Raw genomic sequence first — 26,659 nt, 5'->3', positions numbered from 1 at the left:
ATATTTTGGATCCTTGAAACAATAAGGCACTAAATTGAATGAATGTAAAAATGGCCAGCTCAAGAAATTACATCTACAAATGGGTCCACTTTAAGACTTGTGTAAGAGAATTTACCTATAATCAGGTGATTTGTAGTTGCATTTCTTACAATAGTAATAGGAGTAAGGAAAGATTTGCAAGAAGCATACCTGCAATGCATTTCAAATTGATGGCATATGATTTATAAATGATCCAACAGTTCATATAAGAAATCTTTACCTTTTAAAGGATACAGAACATGTTAATATAAAAATTGGATGAAAAAACTTACAAGAGAGTATAATTCTCCAATGCGGTTTTGAAGAGGAGTTCCACTCAGAGCCCACTTGTAAGATGACTCTAATGAGAATACAGCTTTAGCAGTGCTACATGATCGGTCATTGATAAAATGGGCTTGACATATAAAAGAGTCAAACCCTAAATGATTTACAACAAAGTAAGAAATTTAATTATTTTCACAAATGAAGCACTTTCTCTACTTCAAAAACATTTAAAATGTATCATAAATATCATCTATTTGATTGCATACTATGTATTTCTTGAGTAGTTATTGTCACTGGCAAGACTCCATAATTGAATATATCAATTTCTTATGTTACAAGCTCTATACTCTATCCAAGAACCATAGAAAATACAATGTAACAAACATACCTCATCTAATATGATGCAATCCCATTTGGCTGAATGCAGAACTGATGTTCCAATGTCATTTGATGAGCTTGGTACTACCTTATTTCCAATCTCCTCAATGTCATCAAGAATTGAATTTTTATTTTTCCTACTACTTCTTTGAGAATTCCAATCCATAGCACTCTTACTAATGCTTGACACTTTAGACTTTCCTTTACCCTTCATCTTTCCCTTGCTAACATCTACATATTTATCTTCATCAATTGTTTTCTTTTTTGAGGGTTTCGCATAGACGTCCTATTTTCCTTTCTTTTTAACTTATTTGGATTTCTTTTTAGATCTCATAGCAAGAGGCCCACAAAAGCATCGCTGGTTGCCTAATCATTTTGGATAAAAAAATTTACAACACCATTGACACCTCTTCTTTGTAGGCATCATTTTCTTTCTATGCTCTGACTCAACAATGTTATATGTGGTCAAAAAATATCATAATCAAAAAGTTTTGTAATATCTTTACATCTGTTAGCATCGTGAAAAACTAAAACTTTAGTGCTTCCTTCACTTATGAACCTTGCAATCTCATTTCTCCATTGGATGACTGCTACCATTGGACAAACAACAAGAGTGGCTTTAATCTGAGGCAAAACCTTAGATTTTCTACTCGACTCTCCTTCAATGTTTGATAGCTTAGATGAGTTAGTAGTAAGAGGTGCCTTCAGTTGCAGGTCATGACTAGTTAGAAAAAGGGATATTGCCTGAATATTTTTTCCCATTCCCATTTCATCTGCAAGAATGCCACCTTTAAATTCAGATTCTTCTTACTTTAGACTCCAAGCTAGCCACTCCTTTTGGAGAGGTAATAATGGCATCAACATCTCAGGGGGTGGCTCTTTCTCTTCTATGGGACCCTTCTTTTGATAAAATGTATCTAAGTCAAGCTCTCCATCATCTACCCAGGATCCCCAGTCTTCACGGCCTTTTTCCCAAACCTGCCAAATCAAATTGTCAACAATGCCTACTTCAGAATGTAATGGCTTATTTTCTTTTCGCTTCCTCATTTTTTTGCTTCTTTGTGCATCTTTTAATGGTTTTGACCTCTTTCATTTATTTTTGGACTCCTAGTCACTAGAAACAATTATTTCTTCCTCACTAGTTGAACCAACATCCTGATCATCACTTATTTGCATTTGAGGTTCAAAATCCAAATCTTATATGTCAGATACAAACATGTTATTTTGATTCACAATTGTCTCATTGATTGGATATGATATTTTATAGATGTATTCTGCATTCTACTGCCTCTGTTGGGTAATATCGCTTCCATGGTAGGTTAATTATCTGAAGGACAAGCAACAGGTTCAAACAACTTTAGGCACTAGAATATCACTCATACCCAATACAATTTGCATCATTAGCTTTTATTTCAAAATATTTCATTGGAAGAAAATCCTTTTATAATCAATCACTACATAATCCTATTTAAACTCCACAGAAACTATAATTTTGTACTCCGCCATGCTTCAAGCTCATATATATATGTTTTGTTCAGAGTTAGGTAAGGTGGCTCGAGATTAAGCAGATGAAACATTGTTAATATAGACCCTAGTATGCTCAAGATCAATACACAAAGAAATCAAAACTAGATATTTGAAAACTTCAGCTAATACTAAAAGACCAAACCAGGCTATACCTCAAGTAAAGTATTCACTTTTTAAGGACTTCCTTAAGTTATTTGTAAATGTACACCATAAACCAAAATTAGAACTCAAAACCAAAAAATAATTTATGATGATATAGCTACTAATTCAATATCTCTTTGAAAGCTAGTTTCTTAACCTAAATTGATGTATATACACTGTCCTAAAGGCTGCTTAAGACCCTGAATACACAATGCCAAATATGCACCACTAAAAATGTGTCCACACTCATCGAATTCATGGTCACTGGCTACAAGCACCTCTGCATTAGAGAGCATTCCATCACTCTCCATGTGGTTGACAAGAAGTGTCATGACTATAACAATGACAATGCAAACTGTGTCAACCAAAATGTGGCATGATTTGAAAACCCTAAGAAAAATAGATGGAATAATAATGTCCAAGCCACAAAAATTTCTGCTAAAACAACCAAAAGAGATCCCAACATTAAGAAAGAAAACCATCATCTCTACCATTACCATATTTTGGCTCATCCACAACGACCATACACAGAAAATTCCCAAGTCTTGAGTGTCTTGCGCATACAAGTTTCTCATAACAATGAAATAGGGAAATCAACCTTTATCATTTTAACATATGAAGCCCGTTTTGGTCAAAATTTCAACCAACATGGGCTTCATTTTAAAAAAATTTGATATTTTTCTTTGCATTTTCTGACCAATCTAAAACATTTTAATAGATGGTCAAAAATTTTGGTCTAAATATGGAGTCAAATGTACTAGTGTTGGAGCTTTTTCCATACTCATAGGCCTACACTTAGGGAATAATGTTGTATAGTGTTCTTGATGTGAGGGGCATAACATTGTATAGTGTTTTTTGATGTGAGTAGCCATATTTTATTTATATTAGTTTGTTCCTAGCCATTTAGATAGAAACAACTAATTTATTAGTGTCTTATACTAAGGATCTTAGGTATATTCCTTCTCAATTTAATATTGGTCTTTAATAGGCATGGATTAATTTTCACACTCTCATACATTTTCCAGAGAATAAAAAGTGTAGCTACGAGAAGGTAAAATTTTGTGTCACGAGTTTTATTCTACATATTTCTTTTAGAAGACCAGAATCATGAAATGCCAATGATTTGACTCAACTTCCCTACCAATTTTAATTTGCAAGTGGAAATTACTATATCATTTATCTCATCTAAGGGGCTATTAGAACTTGAAATAAAAATGGATTAATTTTCATGTATATACAATGACTGTCAAAACATAATAATTTTTCTTCCATTTTATTGAATGCATACTCTATAAACTTACAATGCACTCCTCTATGTTTTGATTTAAATCAACTATATCAAAGAAATATATCAAATATGAACTATTCTATTAAATGATTTATAATTAACATAAGAAGAAGGATCTTATTACATAACTTCTTCATAATACATCAAATCACATATTGTAAAACTCATAATGAATATTCCTTGCAAAGGCTACTTTGTTCAATTTTCTCAACTTCACAATTTCAACAATATGCAATATTGTGAGAATTTCATTTTTATATCACATTGAAACAAAATGGAGACTTAACATCACAACATATTCTATGATAATATGAGAAGATTGGTCTCTCTACACACTTGGTTTTTCAACATTGTCAAGGGTGAAACCCTAATATCTTCAAGGAATCCATCTTCACAAAAGCTGCAAACACACACAAACTAGAAACCATGGAGGCTCAGCTCCCATTCTAGGCTTCCATGAAGCCACCCACTAAGTAGGGGAAACAAGTTACAAATGGGATACACAAACACTCATCACTTGCTAATGCAGGAAACACACCACATAACACCAAACAATCCCTTCCATGGCTTGCACATTGATTCAACATTGGAATCATAAAACATTGGGTGAAGGTGGGCTCTTCAAGGAGAAGATTTTCCATGTCAATACAATTCAAACACATTGAATTTCACCATCCCTCTATAAAGCTTGCATGATCTATTCTTCTCTCCACATATTCTACTTATCACCCCCAAATTCATATTTCCACTTATCACCCCCAAATCACAATATCAAGACAATGGCTTCAATGGAGCCCATACTCCATGAAATCTATCCCCCTTCTCTCTAAGAGAAGAGGATCTCTACTACATTGTTGAGCCCAAAGAACCCCTTCACCTAAGGCTTCTCTGGTGAGTGAAGCCTTCACAACCATGATCACATTCAACATTCAAATCAAAACAAGAAAATCAAGAAGGAAAGCCAAGAAATTTACATGAACACAATACACATTCACACTGTCACAACACAATACCAAAACCTAAAATACAAGATTCACCATACATTTCATGATCCCATGAAAAATACTCCATGCTTTTAGATTAATAATGCAATACTAAAAGAAAGAAAATGAACATGGTTTTGAACCATCAACCTTGGTCCAAGCTAAGGCAATGATATTTGTTGTAGAGCTCCCTTAGTACTCCTCCAAACCATAACTATCTCTAAACTTAGAGAGTGGGTGAACACCCCACTAGTTTGTCCAAGACTCTCTAATAAGGCCTTCTCACTAACTATTTTAGCAAAGACACCAAGCCACTTCCTCTTACAAACTTGTCTCCCTCTAAATTTTCTATATTTGACTTAGTGGAAACATGGGAGAAAACACATGTGACAATTCCAATTTCGAATTGATGGAAGAATGCATGGGTAAAGGGACCCCCTAGGCTATCTAAGCACTAACATGATCAAAATTAGGTCCCTAACATATTATACTATCATATGGGAAACTCATTTTCACATAAAAGACATTTTGGGACCACCTAATGACACCTCAAAACCCTAGTCAAGTCCAATTTTTAATTTCCTTTGATTGTGACCCATCCTACCCCTTGTCAAGTGGGTTTAATTACTCATTAGCAAGGTAATTAGTTTTAGGGTAAGATGCCATTATAACCAAAACCCTAGATGACATGTCATCACACACAAAATCCACAAGTGTCAAGTGACACATAAAATCACATTCCACATCACCATGACATGTCCCTAATGCATCTTTATTGTTAAACATTTCCACATACAAGAAAAATTACATTTATAAAATAAAATACATCACAACAAGGCTTTTGAATCTTCCAAAGATTCACCTTGGTTAAACTATGTTCACATAGGTTTGGAACATGTTCCCCCCAAGAATTTCCATGGTTCCACTTCCTGCACATTAAACTCGAGCATTAGTAGTCCAAGGAGGTCATATAAAATATATGTCATAAATGCATATAATTTCAAATTTTATGAAATCCATATTAACATAATTCAAATAAAATTTCCTTTCCTAATCATTTCAAATAAATCATTCAAGATGTTAGAATATCAAATCTGCATATCACAAACCATCATAATCAAATTAATGTCTATCTACATATCATATTAAATCATGAATCATCTTAATCAAATTAACATTTTGCATCACATAAAAAATACAATTTCTATCTTGTCATAAAGTTGCATCCATATGTGTTTGATCATCCCATACACAATATCAAGTTCTTAGTACATATCATAAATGCAAAACACTACTATAATGTCAAAATCAATAGGTAAAACAAACCACTATCCATCTAAGTCTCAAATAAGTATCAAAATTGTTAGAATTCTTTAGAATAACTGAGAGGAGTGGGGGGGGGGGGGGAGGTGTGAATCAGTTATCCAAGGTCTAAATGCCCTAATAATACATTTTCACTAATTATAGTGAGCCCATTAAACTATTCACCCATTCAAGCTTAAATCAACCATCGTAGCAAGTTACAAAAAATTAACATGCAAGAATAAAACATGCAGGATCAACACTTGACACAGTGATTTACGTAGAAACCCAATTTGGGAAAAACCACCAGTAACATGCTACTCAATTCTCACTCTTCTAAAGTGATGCCCTATTAAAGGCCTGCCCTGTTAAAGGCTTACAACACACTTTTTAAATGTAACCTTGTTAGAGGATTTCACCATACTATTAGGAATGGGCCTGGTTAAAAGACTTTGAAACATTCACTTGGAATGTCACCCTATTAAAGGATTTACAACATGGCTATTAAACCAACCTAAGTCCATAGGATTTATATTAACTGTTACAATTTCTAGAGAATAACAATAATGGCTTTTGATTTGATACAACTTACAACATATCTTGCAGATTATAGATCACACTTTAGTTCAATCCTTTTCTTGGCTTTAATCATTGCAGCTCTGACAACTTGTCATCTCAAGCTTTGTCACCTTGAGTCTTCTTTCTCATCATACCAATGCAATCATATCTATGGTCACCTATCGAAACAGAGTATCTGCACTTTCTTTCTCCTTGGCACCTTCTTTAGCACTTCATGCTTTCATGCTTGACCATTATCTTTGCTTCGTGACCTTATGACTCCTTCAATAGAAATCTGAAATACCTTTCCTGCTTGATTCTCCCTCTGCAACTTTAGGGTGTCAATAGATTAGGTAGGATACAATGTATCTGTCCCATATCTTGCTCTTATCTAGAAACTTCATCTAGAATCCAATTGTATTCACCAAAAAACATTTTACATAGTGTTCTGTGCCACCAACTCATCATTCTTATCTTCTATTTGATTCACCAAATTCTAGAGAGCTACCATGTCAGCTCAGATTTGGTGAATCTTAAATTTTCAAAATAATGCAGAAACTCGACATTATTGATTTACTGATGCTTAGCTTCTTCTGTGTTACTCGACACTTGTATCATGCTCGACACCTGATCTTCACTCAGCACCTGAAGATCACTCAGCACTAACTAGCTTGCTCGACTCTCTCTAATGAACTTAGTTAGGCTTTACAAATGACTTAGCTAAACCTTACATCTTTGATGTGTTTTAGTGTGTCCATTCTCTATGTCTTAGAGTATGACATCAATACACTATTTCATCAATGGCTTAGCTAATCCTTATTCTTCATTATAACATCATAACTTCAACCTTTCTCTAGGTGCTCTAGTTACATCTTATTGATTGCCACCTCCTTGTTAATCAACCAATTGATAGTATTTGGATCACTAAAGCAATTGTCATTCCTACAAGTAGCAAGTTTGACATCAATGACAAAACAATGATTGAAAAAATTCTTTACTAGTTCCATTACTTTCCATTAAGGATCTTTTCAATCATTTCCAACAATCTCCCTCTTTGACATTGATGGCAAACCAAATTGATCAATTGATCAACTTAGTTACCACCAAAATTATATACGTTTTCTTCTACTTTTTGCTTCTCCCTCTTGACTACTGCATCCTTACTAATGATCTCATATATCTCCATATCTTTACCTTTTAGTTTCTCATAAATCTCCCTCTTTCATATATATCCCCCTCTTGCTTTGTATTGATCAGTGTTCTACATATATCTCCCTATTTGACATAAATGCCAAATATGTAGCATCTTTAGTATGTGAAATATAAGCTTTGCATCTCATGTTTTCTCCCTTTGTCACCATGCTTGTGACTGATTTGGAGTTTCTGCTCCTGCTGTCATCCTCTACATCATTCTTCTAATATTTCAATGAATTGTTCCTATTGATGCAAGGCAACTTCTTTGTTGCTTTAAATTGCTTGAGTTAGGGGCATTACCCCCAAATTTCCTCTAAGATATTCATAAGCATCCTTGGGCAATGGTTTGGTGAAGATGTTTGTAGTTTGTTCCTTTGTGTGAATGTACTCCATCTTCACTTGTTTGTCTTCTGCCAATTCTCTGACATAGTGATACTTGATTACAATATGCTTGGTTTTTGCATGCATTATTGGATTCTTAGATATGTTTATAGCACTTGTATTATCATAATACAATATCACAGGTTTGGTTACCTCTTCTTTCATTCCTTTCAATATATGTGTGAGCCACACAATGTTCATGCAATTGACTGCTACTGCCACATATTCTAATTTTGCAATGGACTGAGATGTGCATTTTTATTTCTTGCTAGTCCAAGTAACTAGCCTTTTACCTATAAAAAATGCTCCTCCACTTGTGCTTTTCCTATCATCAATGTTGCCTCCCCAATCTATGTCTGTGTATGCATTGAGCTCAAACTTCTCATTCTTTTTGTAATATAGGCCAAAATCATCAGTTCCTTTGAGATACCTCATTATTCTTTTTATTTCTATGAGATGATTTTCATTAGGATTAGCAGAGAATTTAGCCACTATTCCAACTGCTAATGGTATGTCTGGTCTGCTATGTACAACATATTGTAGTTTTTCAATCATGGATTTGTACATTATTTGATTGACTTTAGTTGATACATCATTTTTGGATAGCTTATGTCCTATTGCCATTGGTGTGCTGACTAGTTTGGAGTCTTCCAATCCAAACATTTTAATTATCTCTTTGATGTAATTTGATTTTCATAAATATACCATGTTTTAGTTGATGTACTTGCAATCCAACAAAAAATTTGATCTCTCCAAACATAGACATCTCAAACTCAAGAACTTCCTTTCCCCCAAAAACTATGTCATCCATAAAGATTTCAGATACAATAATATCCTTACCTTCATTTGATTTGATGTACATGTTGTTATCATCAGTTCTTTCAAATCCTATTTGCACTAGATACTTGTGAAGTCTCTCATATCATGCTCTAGGTGTGTGTTTCAGACCATAGAGTGTTTATGTAGTTTACAAACCATATCCCTATTGTTCTCATCAACAAATCCCTCTAGTTGTTCAATATATACTTCCTCTTCCAATATACCTTTCAGAAAAGTAGACTTTACATCCATCTGATAGACTTAAAATCTTTTATATGCAACATATGCAAGTAAAGTTCTTATTCCTTCCATTCTAGCAACAGGGGCAAATGTTTCCCCATAGTCTAATCCTTCTTCTTGAGCATAACCCTTACATACTAGTCTGGCTTTGTTTCTAGTAATCTCACCATTCTCATCTAGCTTGTTTCTGAATACCCACTTGGTGCCAATTACATTCTTGTCAACTGGTATGGGAACCAAACTCTAGGTTTTGTTCTTCTTAATTTGATCAATCTCTTCTTCCATAGCCTTATACTAGTCACCATCTTGTAATGCATCATACACTATTTTAGGTTCAAATTTTCTTAACAAACATGATTTGTTTCTTAGTCTATTCCTTGTCATTGGTCTTGCATCTTTGTCACCAATTATCTATTTAGTAGGGTGATGTCTCTTCACATATTTGGATAGTCTTGGTTCTGTCCTTGTTTCCATGTTTGATCTTTCAGATTCAGGGTCACTATGCACTTCATTGTAAGGTAGTTCTACATCTCTTTCATGTGTACTGACTTTAGAATCAAAATGTACATTTTCTTCATTCTACAACTTGGCTTCTAAATGCAACTCGACATTTACTGGTTGTGACTCGGCTGAAACTAAAACTTGTTGTTGAAACCCAATTTGATTGATAGCATCCTCATCAATAGGCATTCCTTTATAAGAATACACAAAGGTTCTGTATTCATCCATTCTCTTTGGTTTTTCAACTTGGACATCTGTATGCTCATCAAAGTTTACATTTGCACTTTCCAAAATTTTTTCATTGTTAGTATTTAAACATTTATATGCTTTACTTCTAGTGGAGTAACCAAAGAATATGCCTTCATCACTTTTTGCATCAAATTTTCCATTTCTAGGATCTTTAAGGATAAAGCATTCACAACCATATATTTTGAAATGCTTTACATTGGGTGAGTGACCATACCATAATTCAAAAGATGTTGCACTTGTACTTTTCTTGACTTGTACTCGGTTCAGTGTATGAACAACCACACTTACAACTTCTCTCCAATATTTTAGAGTAACAGTCTTTTCCATCATTAATGTTTTGCACAGTCAATCATAGATCTATTTCTTCTCTCAACAATTCCATTCTCTGGAGGAGTTCTAGGAGCTGATGTTTGTCTCTTGATTCCTTTGTCATTGCAAAATGTCTCAAATTCATTTGATGTGAATTCACCACCTCTGTCTGATCTCAAGAATTTCAAATTCTTTCTTGTTTCTTTTTCAACTCTATCCATATACCACTTAAAAATTTGAAGAGCATTAGATTTTTGCTTTAAAAACATAACAGTCATCATCCTAGAATAGTTATCAACAAACAACATTATATATTTATCTCCTTTATAGCTTTGTACTTCTATTGGACCACATAAATCAGTATGGACTAACTCAAGTACTTCTTTAGATGTATAGTTTTTACTCTTGAAACTTGACTTAGTCATCTTTCCTAGCTGACATTGTTTGCACATGATGTTGTTAGGCTTCTTTAGTTTAGGTAAACCTCTGACTTTCTTCATTTTATTGATATTGACCAGATTATCAAAGTTGACATGACATAGCCTTCTATGCCATAACCATACATCATCAAATTTTGCAATAAGACAAGAAGCATTTTCCATATCAAGATAAAATAGATTACTTCTTGTTTGATCTCCTTTTCCTATCAATTTACCATCAGTATCATAGACTTTTGCAATTTTTTTCCAAATTCTACTTTGCACCTTACATTGCCTAACTATGAGACACTTAGCAAATTGTAGTTTAGCCCTTCAACATAGTATGCATTATCACATGAAATTTTCTTTGTAAGCTTAATGGAGCCTTTTCCTTTGATTTGACATGGCGCATCATTACCAAATCTAACACTATTTCCATCATATTGAGTAAAGTTAACAAACTTACTTTTGTCTCCTATCATGTGATGTGAGCATCCACTATCTATGATCCATCTTTCATTCTTGTTCATACATGTTACCAGTGCTGTAGGCTCTTCTTCATCAGATTGGTCCTTCATGGCCACATAAACAACTTCATCATCATTATCATCAGAATCCTCTTCAGCAATATAGTACTTCTTGCATTTGTCTTTGTAATCTCTCTTATCATCTTCTCTTCTATATTTGTACTTGTTGCCTTCCTTGCCTTCCTTTTTCTGTGTACACCTTGCAACAATATGTCCTACTTCATTGCAATTGAAACAAATGATAGGCAACTTACCTTTGAATTTTCCTTTGCCTCTGTGAAATCTTCTAGCTATTAATGCTTCCAATTGGTCCACATCTTCCTCATCAGTGCTACTATCACTGGATACATATTTCATCCTTCTTCCCTTCTTTGATTTCACCAGTTCAGCATCTTTCAGTGATAGCTTGGTCTTGAAAGTAGATTCAATATTCTTAGGTTTTTAGTTGTCAAAGTTAGATAACTCAAATGCAGTGAGTCTATACCCACTATACCTTCAAAACTTAGATTGTTTACTGGTACACATCTTAGCTCTTGTATAGCTGATACTCTAATAGCATAGATAGGGAGCAAGGTTCTTAAGAACTTACTATTAATAGTATCATCATCTAATTGACCACTCAAACATCTTATTGCACTTACCACTTCCTTTATTCTAGAGGCATACTGAGCAACATTCTCACTTTCCTCCATTTTCATATCATCAAACTTTCCTCTGAGGCTTTCTCTTTTTTCTCTTTGGACATTCATATCTCCTCCATAAATGTCTGATAGGGTATTCCACATCTTGAATGCAGTGTCACATCCTTTGATATCATCAAATTCAGTGTAGTTGAGTGCTGAAGCAATCTCCAGCATTGTCTGATTGTGTTCCTATTTGTTTTTCAAATCTTTTGTGGTAAGAGTTCTAGTTGCATCAACATGTTCAATAAAAATTGAAATTTGGGCATAATCTCCTATGGATCCAAGATGTAGCTTCATCAAACTTTTGCATGCAACAAAGTTGTCTTTGTTGAGCTTGGGAACTTCTCTCTTAGGCATTTTGATCTTTTCTACTTCTAGCCCCTTTAAACTAAGTCAGTAGCAAGGCTCTGATACCAATTAATATAATTCTTTATAATAATTGAGGGGTGGGGGGGGTGTGAATCAGTTATCCAAGGTTAAAATGCCCTAATAATAATTTTTCACTAATTATAGTGAGCCCATTAAACTATTCATCCATCGAAGCTTAAATCAACCATCATAGTAAGTTACAACAAATTAACATGCAAGATCAACACATGACACAGTGATTTACGTGGAAACCCAATTTGGGAAAAACCACCAGTAACATGCTACTCAATTCTCACTCTTCTAAAGTGATGCCCTATTAAAGGCCTGCCCTGTTAAAGGCTTACAACACACTTGTTAAATGTGACCTTGTTAGAGGATTTCACCATACTATTAGGAATGGGCCTGGTCAAAGGACTTTGAAACATTTACTTGGAATGTCACCCTGTTAAAGGATTTACAACATGGCTATTAAACCAACCTAAGTCCATATAATTTATACTAACTGTTACAATTGCTAGAGAGTAACAATAATGGCTTTTGATCTGATACAACTTACAACATATCTTGCAAATTACAAATCACACTTCAGTTCAATCCTTGGCTTGGCTTTAATCACTATAGCTCTGACAGCTTTTCATCTCAAGCTTTGTCACCTTGAGTCTTCTTGCTCATCATACCAATGCAATCATATCTATGGTCACCTATCGAAATAGAGTATCTGTGCTTTCTTTCTTCTTGGAACCTTCTTCAACACTCCATGCTTTCATGCTTGACCATTATCTTTGCTTTGTGACCTTATGACTCCTTAAATAGAAATCTAGAATACCTTTCCTGCTTGATTCTCCCTCTCCAACTTTAGGGTTTCAATAGATTAGGTAGGATACAATGTATATGTCCCATATCTTGCTCTTATCTAAAAACTTCATCTAGAATGCAATTGTATTTGCCAAAATATGTTTTACATAGTGTTCTGTACCACCATCTCATCATTCTTATCTTCTATTTGATTCACAAAATTCTAGATAACTACCATGTTGGCTTAGATCTGGTGAATCTTCAATTTTCAAAATAATGCAACAACTCGGCATTATTGATTTACTGATGCTCGACTTCTTCTGTGTTACTTGACACTTGTATCATGCTCGACACCTGATCTTCACTTGACACTTGAAGATCACTCAGCACTTGAAGATCACTCGACAATTGAAGATCACTCAACACTAACTAGCTTTCTCGACTCTCTCTAATGAACTTAGTTAGACTTTACAAATGACTTAGCTAAACCTTACATCTTTGATGTGTTTTAGTATGTCCATTCTCTGTGTCTTAGAGTATGACATTAGTACACTATTTCATCAATGGCTTAGCTGATCCTTATACTTCATTATAACATCATAACTTCAACCTTTCTTAGGTGCTCTAGTTACATCTTATTGATTGCCACCTCCTTATCAATCAACCAATTGATAATATTTGGATCACTAAAGCAATTGTAATTCCTACAAGTAGCAAGTTTGACATCAATGACAAAACAATGATTGAAAAAATTCTTTACCAATTCCATTAATTTTCATTAATGATCTTTTCAATCATTTCCAACAAAAATATCAAAGTCATGAATATCAAAATGCAAGTAAGAATGTCTATGTTATGACAGGTTGGGGTGAGGCCTCATAGAACTGACACAGATTATTGTGATTTATCTTTTGAGGCTTTCCAGTCACTTGTATAAGACTGATGTGATATTATATGATTATTTAATTTGTGATTTTATGAGCCTAGGGTAGGTTATCTATATGTAATGTCAGGAAGTGGCTTGCAATGGAGGTTGGGGCCTTAAGTGGCTGCCAGGGTAACCCATTGTAAGTTGTTTAATAAGTGAGAAAACTACACTAAATAAGAGTAAAATGAAGCTAATAATAGTCTTTTTTATGTTCTTGCCCATGCCTTGAGTGCTGGGAGTAAAGAGAATGCTTGGTTGCGACCATGCATCATTAGTATGCCTTGTCAGTATGAGAGGATACTAGTGCCGCATAGAGTCACTAGGGTGTCAGGGTCATGTTGGATTGCCAAGATAACTCTAGCATTGATTTGTGTGATGACACTTTCCCACTTACATAGTAGGTTTCCTACACGTCTATGTTTGCCTCTGGGTCTAGATGTCGATTTATCTTGGAACCTTTGAGTTAGATTACTTTTAGGGTTTCTTGGACTTAGATATTACTACTGGTTTTTGGATTGATATCCTATTTGGGACTTGATACTATCTCCTTAGTGCAGTGGGAGTGGGCCTTTTTAGGTTACCACATAGTCAGGTGGTAGTGCTTTATACTTTTACCATTGAGATATGTCCATTGATGTCATGACTAGAGTTCTTTGTCTAGTTTTCTCTTCATTCAATATTTGTGTATTATGATGGATGGTTATATCTTTATGATGGGTGATTATATCTTTATGATGGATGATCTTTACATGTATTGTAATTTGTTTCATGGATCCAAAAGGGATGATGTTATCTATTTTTATAAATGTATATTCTTTTAGCATTTCATACCCTGTGACATGTATAGTGGATGATTGAGTATTCTAAATTTTATTTCCAAGTGGCATTTGGAACAAATGTATATTATTTAAATGGAATTGGACTTATAATTATTCTTTCATGTGGATGTTGTATTTATTAGACTTAGTATTAGTTAAATTTAAATGTGATTCAATGTCTTGGGATCCTTAAGGAATTTAATCTGTTATGTTTGCTTCTATATGATTGTATGTTATAACTTTCGCTACTTTATGTTTGATGTGTATGTTATTCTTTCTTAAAAAAAGAATGTTTGGAAAACTTAGTTAAAACTTTAGGTTAATTTTTTTTGTCCCTTGGTGGGGTGTTACATCTAGTATAAAAGCTCAAGTTCTACATTGGGAGCTCTCGGCATATTGGAATGCCACTAGTTGTTCACTAGTTGAACTAAACTAAAATTTAAACAATTATATATATCTTTTTCACACTAAAACTTGAACTAGTTGAACTGAAACAAAAATTAAAATTTTAGTTGTATATTTTCAAACTTGAACATTTAGACTTCAAAATTGAATTATACGTAAACCTGAAATTAGGCAAAACTAAAAATTGAACTATCATTGTTTTCAAAACATGTGTCTTTTATATATGCCTTAAAGTAGTAGGTTTTATGGTTATTATAGCATCTTATATCTTTGATATGATTGTAGTATGGTATCTAGAATGAGATCTTCAGTTAGAGGTCATAGCCTAGGTTGTGGTAGAGGCTATGGAAGAGACAAACATGTCAATGTACATGATTCTATCCAAAAAGGCCCTAATTAGGAAGAGGGTAGGGAAGAGCATGTCAGTGAGCATTAGGAAGATAACCATAGAGAGTAGTAGGCCGACTCTGAGGAAGTTGACCTGAGGCAAATGATGAAGACTGTCATTGATCACCTACCTCTTCTTTAGGTGTTGGTTAGAATGGGGCACACTAGGTAGGATATGAGCATAGACCTATGTCTAGGAGCCCTCAGAGGGATTGAAAGAGATTGATTGTATCTACTTAGATGAAGGACCTTTAGAGGTCCAAGTTCAAACCCTTTAATGGGTTGGGTTCATGTTATGTAGTTGAGCAGTGGGTTATTTCTCTTGATAGGGTTTTTTCTATTTAGGACTTGGACACTAATGTCAAAGCGAGGTTTTCTATCACCAACCTAGAACTCTTTGAAGCAACTTGGTGGACTATAAAAAAAAAGAAATTGGGTATAAACATGAACAATTTCAAATGAGAATTATTCCTAGAAAACTTCCATGAGAGATTGCTACTAGAGGAATGGAACTAGCATAGGGCAAATGAATTCCACAACCTGAGACAGTTCACTATGACCGTAGTAGAGTATGAGTTCAAATTCTATGGGTTCATTCCCTTTTTATGAATTAGTGATAACCTAACATAGCTAGCATAACATTTTATCAGAGGCTTGAACAATCATCTAGTTGGGGGTGTTAAGGTATTTGAACCTAAAACCCTCAAAGATGTAGTACATCGAGCCATTCTTGTAGAGAAGAGTGTTAACCTAGGACATGGGGATTTTAAGGGAGCACCTATAGTATTAGGATCTAAGGGTAACCACAACTCAGGTGGTAGTAGGAAACGTCCTTCTAGAGGTAATAAACAATAGGGAGGATCTTATCCTCCAACTTAGAGTGGTGACAATGGTTCTATCTCTAAGAACTATCATAATGTGCAGTGCAATAAGTGCAACCAGTATGACCAGCAATCTTAGAATATTCAATCTTATCCTAGTGGGGGTAGTGTTCAACATTCTAGTGCACTTAGAGTGCAGAGGACTTTCGATAGAGAGTGTTTCTCATGTGGACAACATGGACACAAGTCATCCCATTACCCTTAAGGGAAACCACAATTCTCAGATCAGAAGCCTTTAGCTTCAAAACCTATAGTTGGAGACATGGGTAGGTCCCATAGAGTGTTCTCAATAGAGTCATATCCTCCTATAGGGGGAAAGGGTCCAATAGAACCTGCACAGTGAGTTCTTTAGTTTTACCTTTCTTGTAGGCTTCTAAGAGTAAGCCTAAGTCTAGGGGGGGTGGATGTAGTGCCTGCCCCTAGTTTGCATTTTATTATTATTTCCAAACTCTTTTAGGTTAATTTTATGCTTGATGATTAGTAGCATTATCTTTAGATTATCAGATATTGTTTCATATTCAGTTGATTTTATGATGAGACTACTTGGTACCATTTACTTCATGTATGTTCGATGATGATATATATCTTCATGTATTGACTTTCAGTTATTGAATGATGTTAGTTAGATGAATGATTATTTATACATGTTTTCTATGGATAGTTACTCCAAACTGCATGTATATGGTGTGCATGTATGCTTTCTTTATGTATGACATTTTTGATGTGGTTAAAAAAGGGAGTCATAGTCACCTGCTAGTTGGGATCTACACGATGCACCACTTCCTACCATTATTTTTTTTAGCTTAGAATATATGTGTTTGTACATGCATGAATTTTATGTAGATTGTAGGTACTAGGTATTGACTTCCTTGAATTGCCAAGATGAGCATACCCTATCACATTATCTTAATGGTAAGAGAGGGGAGATAAATTCTTAAGTCTGAATCCTAACCTTTAAACCCATTTGTCCTAAAAAATTAGTACAAGTATCTAAGTTGATTACGCTCTGAATGTGTCATATGATGTAAATTCGTGATTATAATCCTTTAGTTTGATCTTGTATGTGTTTTTCTATGATGGGTTTTCATATTTCGTCCTATAGGTCTTTGGTGATTTTTCTATTAATTAAGTCTAATTGAAAGATTAAATTAATGATTTAAATTATTGGAAATTATTATGATATTTTTAATATTTAATTATATTTAATTAATTGAAAAATTAATTAAATAAAAAGAATTAAATTTTAAAGATAAAATTATAAGTCTAATTTTAGAGCGTAATAATATTTATTTAATTTAATAATAATATATTTAGGAGATCATTTTTTAACCAATTCTAAATATTATTATTACTTAATAAATATTTTATCAATTGACACTTCAAAAAGAAATTAAAGAATGGAAAAGATATTAATTTATTTTATAGTTTTAAGATTGCATAAAGTATGCATGAGTTTAAGATTTAATAAATTAATTAAAAAGATAAAGCAAGTGAATTTAAATAAAGATATTTTATATTGCATTAAACATGCATGAAAATATAAAAGAAAGATAATAAAGAGTTAAAGAGTTGTAAGCAAGGAGTCCTCTCGGGTGATCGCACAATTAGTGCTCTGAATTTAGGAGAGAACTCCTTATTAACAATTAAGGATTCATTCTCGAGGGACCACAAATTTTGGAGAAGAAATTTTTGAGAGAGAAGGTTTTGGGAGGAGAAATTTATCTCACAAATCTTTTGGGTGTTTTGCAATTTTAGCATCAGAGTCCAGGTAGATTTTTGTGTTTTGATTCGGATAGTTAATTACGTTATTTATTATTCCTATCTTCTTCGTGATTGTTGAAATTTGTTTCCCAAACTTTGTTGCTTGAATCTTTCAATCTTTTATTCTGAATCCTTTGTTCTTTCATATCGAATATCTTCTGTATACATGATGATTAAATTATCAGTAGAACCCTTGTCCAAAAGATTTAAAAATTAGAATTTAAATTAGGAAGGGGTTTATAATGAAATAAAAAATTTAGAATTGAAATTTGACAAGTTGTAGTAGTTTTCCCTATCAGATTAAATTTGCAAATGTTTATAAATATATATATTTTAAAAGTTCATGGGAGGAATTTTGTTTTAGTTTAATATAAAAAATAAAATTTAATATTAATTTTTTAAATATATATATATATATATATATAGGAGGGTGGAGGCAGGCCACCACACCCCACCTCCCCCTCTTCCTTTTACCCCCGTCAGAGCAAGTATTGCTACTGTAGCAGTACTACTGTGATAATAGTGTTAGCCTCAAAATGGTTTTTGACACTTGAGTGCCAACACACTTAATCACTTTCTATATTGGATTCGAGTACACCATGTATGCTGATCCACAACATGAGCCAAGTCAGGAAAGCCTTCAGGTGCCGAGGAGCCTTCAAGTGCCGAGTGAAGATCAAGTGCCGAGTGAAATTCAAGTGCTGAATGACTTTAGGTGCTGAGCATGATACAAGTATCGAGTGACATTTGAGTGCCGAGTCATAGATGATGCCGAGCAATACAGAAATACAACAGGAGTTGAGTAAGCTAGTTTGTTATATGTGCCGAGCATCTAGAATTAGTAAGTGCCAAGCAACACAGAATGCACATATGAGTTTGTAACTTTACAAATGAAGATGTAAACCATCTGCATGGCTGACATATGATGAATCTCGAAGGATTAAAAAGATAAGAATGAATCTTTTGTTTTTCCTATGCAATCTACATGCAACCAATAAGAAAAATAGAGAAGGCATGCAACCAATAGTAAATGTGCAAGGAATGAGTGGGAAACAAAGATTCAATATGGATCATAGATCCATACCTAACCCTAAGTCTTCAAGTGTCTTTATAAGGAAGACTAAATTTCATTGTATATATGTGGATGGATGAGGGTGTGTAGGGAAAACTAATTTTTAGAGTAAAGAGTATCAGATCATAGAGGATCAAGATCAAAGAAAGCAGATCAAGTGCTTGTATTCAACAATTGAAGGATTGTAATCTATCAGGTTTATTATACCTAATACTCTCCAGCAATTGTATTAGAAAGAAAACCCTATGGTGATAGGTTAGCTTAGCAACTATTTTGTAGATCCTATAAATAGGTGATTAAATCTTTTAATAGGGTAACACTTCATGTAAGGTGTCTTCAAATCCTTTAATTAAGTCACTATTGATATAGTGTAAAGCCTTTTACAGGGCAAGCCTTTAATAGGGCAGACCATTAGAAGTGGTTAAACATTATTGCTGTAGTAATTTTTTTTGGGTATCATCCCCACCCTAGTTTTATGTTCTTATTCCTGGAGGGTTTTTGGGTTACCAAAACTTCAAGTGTTATGTGGTGATGCTTATGTGTTCTTCATAATTGTTTGATATGTTTATATGCATGCAATCTACTTTTAGTTAAAAGTTTTAATGGTCAAAGTACAATACTTCTGATTCACCCCCCCCTCAGAAGCATTATTCCTATTTGAATATTCCAACAATTGGTATCAGAGCATTGAGTTCTCACAAGAAGGAAGCCTAACAACTTGGAGGAAAAGATCTAAAGATGGAAGTCTTCAAACTTGGGAAGATTATTGAAAATCAAGTGATTGATGTGCAACTGGCTCTACAAAAAGTAGAGGAAGCAAGGGAGGAATTGAGAAAATTCTTGAAAAGAAGAAAGGATACATCCATAGCTGAAAATGATAAAAACTACAAGGAAATAGATACCACAAAACTATTTGCCAATGAAGACACTAAAGAGTTTGATGCAGCAATAGTAGAACTGATGGAGAAAAACAAAGTTCAAACAGATGAGATAAGATCTCTCAATATGGAACATGAATCTCAGGCCATAATGTTATGTGAAATCACTGAACAAAAGAAAAGAATAGTTGAGGATAAAGTCATGATTAAAGATGACAAAATAAATCTTGCAAATAGACTTGAAGAAAAATGTACTAAATTATCAAGGATCTCAAACATGCAAATGGATACACTCACCCAAATGATGAATCTTCATCATGAACTCAATATGAAAGATATTGAGATCTCTACTTTAAAGATGCAGAATGAACAACTACAGAATGAATTGAACAGAGAAAAAGAGGTAGCAAAGAATCTCAACAAATCAAGTGAAGCCATTAAGTACTTTGAACAATTGATGAAATTTCCAAGATCAGCCCATGATACATTAGGAATTGGATACAACATCACTAAAATTGGAGAATCATCAAAGAGTGTTGAGCAAAGAAGTGACAAAGGTAAGGATTCTAAACCTTCTTGTCATTACTATAATAAAAGGGGCCATACTGCTAATATTTGCAGGAGTAGAAGAATCAATCAGACAAACACATCCAAAAATAAGAGTGACTGTCGCAAGTGCATCATGCAAGGACATATAACACAAAATTGTAGATCCAAAGTTACAAGGACACAAAGATTTGATGGACATTGTCATAATTGTAAGAAGTATGGACACAGATGATTTGAATGCAGATCAAAGCCTATGTGGACATCAATTCAGCCAACAAAAATAAAAGGAAATGAAAGTTAGTACCATTGGGATTACAACACCAGGTATAATTATCATTATTGTCAGGAATATGGACATAAACCCTAGTAATGCATAATAACACATTTCAAAGGGAATTATAGCAGGTGGATAAGCCAAACCACATGTTTCAGTTGCCTGAAAATTGGTCATATCAGTAGAAACTATCCTACAAGGTCAAAAGCACCAAAAATTGAATCAAACAAGGAAAAAGAAAAGATTGATGTGGAACACATCAGAACAGACATGAAGAAGACATGGCAGAAAAAGAATGAATCAAGCACATCCAATGAAAGGGTCACTTCACCCACAAGGTCAAGTGATCATTTCTCATCCTTGATTAATCTCAAAGATGAGTCTATAGGGTTGATACATATAAGGAAGTATCATACATCAGCCCTAAACCATGAAGAAGCAATGTAAAGTATGAATCTACATGAAATAAGATGCAAAGACAAAATTTTGTTGATGACCTATCTTTGGATGCTGAGTAAAATTCTAGTAGAAGCCAAGTTCCTAACAACGACCGAGTTGATGAATAATGCCGAGTTGAGCAATTCCTATGGAAGCCAAGTAAAATGGAAATGTAGTGAAAATCGAGTGATGTTAAAATCCTTCATAAGCCAAGTTTGCAGTTGAGCATTTAATGCGATGGAAATAGGGTATATTATTGTGGTTTTGATCATTTTTCCTCATTGCGATCAAGAAGAAAAGGAGATAAAGAGCATAGAGAGACTTCGCAACATAGAATCCAGCATTCCAAGTAGATTACAACCTCCTACAATGTTTTTTCATCGATCTTGAGGTATTTTTATTTGTGCCGAGATATGCAGTTTCATATTTTTGTGTAAAGGAGACCCTAGTTTGCATAAATGGCTTCGAGTTCCATGAAAACTCAAGAAAAAGAATTGTTTGAAGTCAAACTAGTGTCTAATGAGGTTAGGCAGCCTAATTTTCACCCTATTCCTAAATTTTCATACAAGAACGATCCAGTTGGAGCCCTTTTTTGCATACCCCCAAATGTTGTTATGGTCCAAGACGTAAGAAGATGCTACAATTGCAAGATAGGAGCCCTAGGAGATATGGAGATAAGAGAAGCCTTTGTGAAGCTATGTGTCAATGGAATATTAAAAGATGAATACAAAATTGTTGAAAGGAAGGGTTTGACACAATTTTTGAGTTTTCCCACCATGTTCAAGACAAAGTGGATCAGACTTGTATTAAGAAAAATTCATGATGGTAGTCTGTGGTTAGAAGATGTCCCTGTCAAACTCATAAAAAGAATAATTCATAGGGTAACTAGATATCCTACCCTAGATCAGCACAAGACTTTGAGAAGTGAATCCAAGGAGGTCATTAAAAAGAATACAGGTGCTCAGTGGAACAAAGAGGAATGACTATTCATACCATTCAGGATCCTCTAATTGAGTTTTCTGTTAGAGTTATTGCTCACAAATTCTACCAATCCAATAGACTCAATAGTGTACCATGTATAGTAGTAGATGTAGGTTACAAATTGGTGAAAAAGGATCATACTTATGATCTTGCTGAACTGCAACTACAATAGATAAATGAAAACCTAACAGCTATAAGAAAGTCAAAGGGTGCCCAATGTAAATTTGGAACAATTTTGGTTTTTATATTCTTTTATGTATAGAATGAATTTCCTTCTTTTGGAACAGTTACATGGAGAAGTGATAGGACTATAAAATCCCAAATAAATGAATATATAGAACAAATGGGAGACAATTTTGATACCCCGATGACAAGTTATTTTGAGGATTTCAAGAAATCCATGAAGCAAAGAGTGAGGATACCAATTTCCTTAGTAGAAAAACATATCAATGATATATGCTTCTTAGTTGATATTGACTTCACCTATATCCAAGCAGCAACTCCAAGGGTGAGATGGTTAAGGCCATTTGGTTATGAAATTAACATTGATGAAGCATCCGTAGCAATAACTGCATTGTTGGTAGAAGAGACAAATAAGAGTGCCCCACACTTTGGCACTTATGATGTGGTAGGGTCAAAGATAAATATGGAATTAAAAATTCCCTCCACATTGAAAAAGAAAGATAAATTGATAAAGAAAATTAAGAAGAAATTTGGTGAAGGGGTAGAGGTTGAAGCTGAAGAAGATGATGATGACAATGATGATGAAGATGATGAACAAGAGCAAGGACCAATAGAATTAACTCAAGGCCTAGGTGAAGACAAGGAGGAAGGTGCTAAGGAAGAAGAAGCCAAGAAAGCACCAATCTACATCGAGCCAAAGAAGAGAAAGGCAAAAGATCTGCCTCCAGCTCAACCCAAACAAAAGAAAACTACCATGCCATCACCCCAAAAGCCAACAACCAGAGCTACAACAATGACCTCTACAAAAAAAACTAAAGAGGATACTACAAAGAAGAAACCAATCAAGAAGACACAGGAACAGCCAAGGAAAAGAAGAAAATATGTAGCTCAACCTGATACTAATGAAGAAGATGAATCTAAAAAGGTAAGCCATTTTTCAGTTGATATATTATGCAAAAAGATTGGAAGTGGAGACCTAAGCAACATAAATAAAATTGATTTCAATAAGTTCACTAAAGAGGAACACAATAGAATAGAAGAATTAGTTTATGGAATGATGGCATAATTCAAGTACACTCCTCTTGGACTAGATGGAAAATTGCCAGATGAACTATCTAAAATTGTAGAAGACAGATGGCATTTCTGTTTAAGAATGGAGAAGGAGATGAGAGAAACAACCCTAGCAAGCATACTGCCTGATTTGACTAAGGAGCAAATAGGGAAAGTAGTCAAAAGGCACAATGCTAGGTTTACACATAAATACAAGGCATTCTTCATTCTCCAAAACAAAATGGAAGATATTGTACAAAGAACAAAAAAATCATGGAAGAACTTGTACAAAAAGATTGAATATTTTCTTGAAGAAGAATACAAGGAAGAAGCTTCTGCTCCACTAGAATAGAGAAGAAAAAGGAGAGAAGAGAAGATAGGAGTAGAGCAAGGTAGAGAAGAAAAGAAGCAAGAAGAAGACAAACAAGAAGAAGAGAAGAAGGAAGAAGAAAAGAAAGAAACAGAGGAGGAGACACAAAAGCAAACTAAAACAACAATAGTTGAGGAAAACCAACAACAAGATCAGAGTGTGCAAGACACACAATTGCTACCTTCTAGCCCTCCTCATGTACCCATCACACCTACAGAAACTATAACTGTACAAGATGTTCTTGACACTTCTGCTTAGAACATCAATCCATTAATTGTAGATGATCTCAAAAGAATCCTTGACCAATCTACACAACAAACAAGATTATGTGCAGATCCAATATTGGTCAGCATGGATGAATTAAAAAAACTAGTAGAAAACACAATTAGAGATAAGGTGAATCCACAAGAACCACCTTCCATCATCTCTACAGCTACTAGTGGTCAACTTCAAATGCCAATAGTTGATTCAACAGGCATGGCTGACACCACAGTTTAGAAGTCAAGTGCAGCAGTAGACAAAGAAACAAAACAAATAGGACAGACTATTACATCTGATCCTATAGCACAAACTCAAGGTGCACTTCCTACAATTACAATAACTGATCAAGGTAGACAGCAGGAGGAGAGAATAGAAGAAACCCCTAAAGAGTAGGAGGTAATACAAACATTGATAAATTTTGCTACCTCGGGGACTCCTTCATAAAAGCCATTACAAATATTAGCACTAGGATCAAGCTCTACAAAAATTGCAAGGGTACTTCACTATGGAGACCTTGAACTAGATGAGGAGATAGTCATACTGAGTTATGACTCAAAAACAATAAACATTGATCAAATTAATAAGGTGTAGGAAGCATTAAACAAAAGAAAGAGGCAAGAGATACTCAGGAAGGAGTATCAACAAAAAAAAACTTTACATGAAATAAAAGACATATTTATGGATGCCTTCAGTATTCCATCACCAAATGAGTCCAAGCATATCATGGAACAATTATTAGATATTTTTGAATAGGTGACAAATGCAGACCTAGAGACAAATCCAAAACTCATGGAATGGTCTGAAAGAAAATTTCAAGGAAAAGTTAATGAGAAAATATCTAGTGAAATAACACTTTCATAGATTGAATTGGCAAAGGTCATAGACAAAGTGAAAAAGGTACTTGAGAATATATTCTCATTGTACAAAAAGTTGTGTGACTTTTCATATTTCACACAAGAGACCAACCAAAAGCTAAGGAGCCTAAAAAGAAATTTGAATATTTCTAGCATGCAGCTACCAAAAGATCTAGCTCAAAGTGAGAAGCCTTTTTCTCAAATGCTTCACACTCAAAAAGAAATAGTTGTATTAATAGTAGAAGAGGCCAAAATCAAGGAAAAACTTCTATAGCTCCAATCTTCTATTACCCCACATTTGGAAATCCTCCATAAAGAACAAGTCTATGCTAAAACTATTCTCAAGAAAGACCCTAATCTTTCTACTTCAGAAAGACTTATTCACCTTGCTGCAGAGACTGCTCTCCAACATAAATCATTGGAAATTGCTTTGCATAATTGGATGTAGCTCTTAGGATGATTATGGAGGTAAACAACAAATTTTTGGTGAAATATGATCTTAACCCTTAAAACCCTCTGACATAAGTGTCAAAAAGGAGGAGACAAGATAAGAGGGAGACAAAATGAGGGAGACCAGAATGGGGAGATAAGATAAAAAGGCAGAGCATGATATACAACATCAAATTTTGGTTACCAAGAGAGCACAGATAATAGCACAATCAACTCAAGGGGAGTTACAATAATGTTGAGGTATATATATTGTAAATTAAATTTTTTTGATTAAGGTCTTAAAACCTCTGTATATACCAAGCAGATTAGTGAATGTACTCATAAGGTCAGTTAAGTGTTTTTGTCACTCATGTCAAAGGGGGAGATTGTTAACCTCAAAATGGTTTTTGACACTTGAGTGCCAACACACTTAATCACTTTTATATTGGAGCCGAGTACACCATGTATGCCAAGCCACAACATGAGCCGAGTCAAGAAAACCTTCAGGTACCGAGCAGCCTTCAAGTGCCAAGTGAAGATCAGGTGCTGAGTAAAGTTCAAGTGCCAAATGACTTTAGGTGCCGAGCATGATACAAGTGCCGAGTGACATTTGAGTGCCAAGTCATAGATGATACCGAGCAATATAGAAATACAACAGGAGCTGAGTAAGCCAATTTGTTATATGTGCCAAGCACCTGGAATCAGTAAGTTTTGAGCAACATAGAATGCACATATGAGTTTGTAACTTTACAAATGAAGATAAACCGTCTGCATGGCTGACATATGACAAATCTCGAAGGATTAAAAAGATAAGAATGAATCTTTTTTTTTCCTATGCAATCTACATGCAGCCAATAAGAAAAATAGAGAAGGCATGCAACCAATAGTAAATGTGCAAGGAATGAGCGGGAAACAAAGATTCAATATGGATCATAGATCCATACCTAACCCTAAGTCTTCAAGTGTCTTTATAAGGAAGACTAAATCTCATTGTATATATGTGGATGGACGAGGGTGTGTAAGGAAAACTAATTTTTAGAGTAAAGAGTATCAGATCACAGAGGATCAAGATCACAGAAAGTAGATCAAGTGCCTGTATTCAGCAATCAAAGGATTGTAAGCTATCAGGTTTATTATACCTAATACTCTCCAACAATTGTATTAGAAAGAAAAC

At 34.3% G+C, this 26,659-nt stretch overlaps 1 pseudogene; it reads right to left on the bottom strand.

Moving 5' to 3' along the window:
* LOC149534025 (uncharacterized) overlaps positions 1 to 26,659 on the bottom strand; it is a 134,218-nt pseudogene that overhangs the window by 901 nt on the left and 106,658 nt on the right.

Source organism: Cupressus sempervirens, chromosome 10 (assembly GCF_028749045.1).
Source record: "Cupressus sempervirens isolate cs-2001-9-10 chromosome 10, ASM2874904v1, whole genome shotgun sequence".
NCBI lineage: Eukaryota > Viridiplantae > Streptophyta > Pinopsida > Cupressales > Cupressaceae > Cupressus > Cupressus sempervirens.
The sequence above is the reverse complement of the archived record's forward strand: the minus strand, read 5'-3'. Positions and strand labels throughout refer to the sequence as shown.